We start from the raw sequence: 3719 nt of genomic DNA on the forward strand, positions 1-3719 counted from the left end.
TGAAGCTGGAAACCATCATTCTGAGCAAACTATCACAAGGACAGAAAACCAGACACCGCATGTTCTCACTCATAGGTGGGAATCGAACAATGAGAACACTTGGACACAGGGTGGGGAACATCACATACTGGGGCCTGTCATGGGGTGAAGAGATAGCATTAGGAGATATACCTAATGTAAAGGATGAGTTAACAGGTGCAGCACACCAACATGGCACATGTATACATATGTAACAAACCTGCACGTTGTGCACATGTACCCTAGAACTTAAAAGTATAATTAAAAAAAAAGAAATGAAACAAACACACCACAAAAAAATTAAAAAAAAAAACGACAAACAAACACAACCTAAATTCCCCGAATGGGCTTGACAGTGGAATGAACACTGCAGAAGTACTGATGCCTCAAGATGGATCAACAGAAATGATTTAAACTGAACAAAGGAAAAAAATTTTCAGTAAACAGAAGTTTAGTAACATGATATAACAGCACGTGTTAGAACATATGTAAAATTTGATTTTCAGAAGGAGAAGAGAAAAAAGATAAAGTAGGAAAAGAAAAAGAATAAAGACCTTTGAAGAAAGAGTGGCTGAGAATTTCCCAAATCTGGTACAAAACATGAACATAAAGATCCAAGAAGCTCAGCAAAACCCAGGTTAGGTAAATTCAAAGAAAATCACACATGTCATAAACTTCTAAAAACCAAAGCCAGGAAAATTTTAAAGAAGCAAGAGGAAAAAAACTTATTATATACACAAGAACAATGATAAGAATAATAGCCGACCTCTGAATAGAAACAATGCACGTTGTAAAACAATTGAACATCACCTTTAAAATGCTGCAGGGGAAAAATACCTATCAGCCTCATATTCTATATCCAGCAAAAGGAAAAAAAAAATTCTTCAAAGGTGATATTCCACACATTCAGTATAAATATTATAATCAGAGCAATGCTTTTAAAAAAGCATGCAGAGGCATACCTAAAAAGTATACAAGAAAATAAAAAGGACTGTTTTTTAAACACTTGATTAGAAAGCAGAAAAGGATGAGTAATTGAACAAATAGATAACAAATATCAAAATGACAGATCTAAAAACCATCAGATCAATAATTATAATTAAATATACGGGTGGCTGGCAAGACAGCCAAATGGGAACAGCTCCAGTCTGCAGCTCCCAGCGAGATCGACACAGAAGGCAGGTGATTCCTGTATTTCTAACTGAGGTACTCTACTCATCTCACTGGGACTGGTTAGACCACAGTGGTGCAGCCCACAAAGAGTAAGCCAAGGCAGGGTGAAGCATCACCTTACCTGGGAAGTACTAAGGGGTCAGGGAACTCCCTCCCCTAGCCAAGGGAAACCGTGAGGGACTGTGCCATAAGGAACAGTGCAATATGGCCCAAATACCACACTTTTCCCAGGGTCTTCACAACCAGGAGACCAGGAGATTCCCTGGAATGCCTATACCACCAGGGCCCTGGGTTTGAAGCACAAAACTGAGCAGCCATTTGGGAAGACACTGAGCTAGCTGCAGGAGTTTTTCTTCATACTGGACTGCCAGTGAGAGAGAACCATTCACTCCCCTGGAAATGGGGCTAAAGCCAGGGAGCCAAGTGGTCTAGCTCAGTGGATCTCACCCCAACAAAGCTCAGCAAGCTAAGATCCACTGGCTTGAAATTCTCACTGCTAGCACAGCAGTCTGAAGTCGACCTGGGATGCTTGAGCTTGGTGTGGGGAGGGGCGTCCACCATTACGGAAGCTTGAGTAGGCAGTTTTCCACTCACAGCCAGGAATTTGGAACTGGGCAGAGCCCACCACAGTTTGGCAAAGCCAGACTGCCTCTCTAGATTACTCCTCTCTGGGCAGGGCATATATGAAAGAAAGGCAGCAGCCCCAGTCAGGGGCTTATAAATAAAAGTCCCATCACCCTGGGACAGAGCACCTGGGGGAAAGGGTGGCTGCAGGCACAGCTTCAGCAGACTTAAATGTCCCTGCCTGCCAGCTCTGAAGAGAGCAGCAGATTTCCCAGCACAGTGCTTGAGCTCTAAGGGACAGACTGTCTCCTCAAGTGGGTCCCTAACCCCCGTGCCTCCTGACTGGGAGACACCTCCCAGCAGGGGTCGAGAGATACCTCACACAGGAGAGCTCTGGCGGGTGCCCCTCTGGGACAAAGCTTCCAGAGGAAGGAACAGGAAGCAATCTTTACTGTTTTGCAGCCTCTGCTAGTGATACCCAAGCAAACAAGATCTGGAGTTGACCTCCAGCAAACTCCAGCAGACCTGAAGCAGAGGGGCCTGACTGTTAGAAGGAAAACTAACACAGAGAAAGGAATAGCATCAACATCAACAAAAAGGATATCCACATGAAAACCCCATCCAAAGATCACCAACATCAAAGACCAAAGGTAGATAAATCCATAAAGACGAGGAAAGCCCAGTGCAAAAAGGCTGAAAACTCCAAAAACCAGAATGCCTCTTCTCCTCCAAAGGATTACAACTCCTCGCCAGCAAGGGAAGAAAACTGGACAGAGAATGAGTTTGACAAATTGACAGAAGTAGGCTTCAGAAGGTGGGTAATAACAAACTCCTCTGAACTAAAGGAGCATGTTCTAACACAATGCAAGGAAGCTAAGAACGTTGAAAAAAGGTTGGACGAATTGCTAACTAGAATAACCAGTTTAGAGAAGAACATAAATGACCTGATGGAGCTGAAAAACACAGCACAAGAACTTCGTGAAACATACACAACTATCAATAGCAAAATCAATGAAGTGGAAGAAAGGATATCAGAGATTGAAGATCAACATAATGAAATAAAATGTGAAGACAAGGTTAGAGAAAAAAGAATGAAAAGGAACAAACTTGGCCTCCAAGAAATATGGAACTATGTGAAAAGACCAAACCTACATGATTGGTGTACCTGAAAGTGATAGAGAGAATGGAACCAAGTTGGAAAACCCTCTTCAGGATATTACCCAGGAGAAATTCCCAAACCTAGCAAGGTAGGCCAATATTCAAATTCAGGAAATACAGAGAACACTACGAAGATACTCCTCAAGAAGAGCAACACCAAGACACATAATCGTCATATTCACCAAGTTTGAAATGAAGAAAAAAAATGTTAAGGGCAGCCAGAGAGAAAGGTCGGGTTACCCACAAAGGGAAGCTCATCAGACTAACAGCAGATCTCTCTGCAGAAACCCTACAAGTCAGAAGAGAGTGGGGACCAATATTCAACATTCTTAAAGAAAAGAATTTTCAACCCAGAATTTCATATCCAGCCAAACTAAGCTTCATAAGCGAAGGAGAAATAAAATTCTTTACAGACAAGCAAATGCTGAGAGATTTTGTCACCACCAGGCCTGCCTTAAAAGAGCTCCTGAAGGAAGGACTAAATATGGAAAGGAAAAACTGGTACCAGCCACTGCAAAAACATGCCAATTGTAAAGACCATCAACGCTAGGAAGAAACTGCATCAACTAACAGGTAAAATAACCAGCTAGCATCATAATGACAGGATCAAATTCACACATAACAATATTAACCTTTACTGTAAATAGGGTAAATGCCCCAATTAAAAGACACAACTGGCAAATCAGATAAGAGTCAAGACCCATAGGTGTGCTGTATTCAGGAGACCCATCTCATGTGCAAAGACACACATAGGCTCAAAATAAAGGGATGGAGGAATATTTACCAAGCAAATGGAAAGCAAAAAA

The 3719-nt window shown here is 42.1% G+C and overlaps 1 protein-coding gene across 4 annotated transcripts in view; it reads right to left on the reverse strand.

Moving 5' to 3' along the window:
* Positions 1 to 3719, reverse strand: part of CCDC181 (coiled-coil domain containing 181) — a 70459-nt gene that overhangs the window by 14021 nt on the left and 52719 nt on the right. The window lies entirely within an intron of this gene.

The sequence above is a fragment of the Mandrillus leucophaeus genome, unplaced genomic scaffold (genome assembly GCF_000951045.1).
Source record: "Mandrillus leucophaeus isolate KB7577 unplaced genomic scaffold, Mleu.le_1.0 Scaffold207, whole genome shotgun sequence".
In the NCBI taxonomy this organism is placed as follows: Eukaryota; Metazoa; Chordata; class Mammalia; order Primates; family Cercopithecidae; genus Mandrillus; species Mandrillus leucophaeus.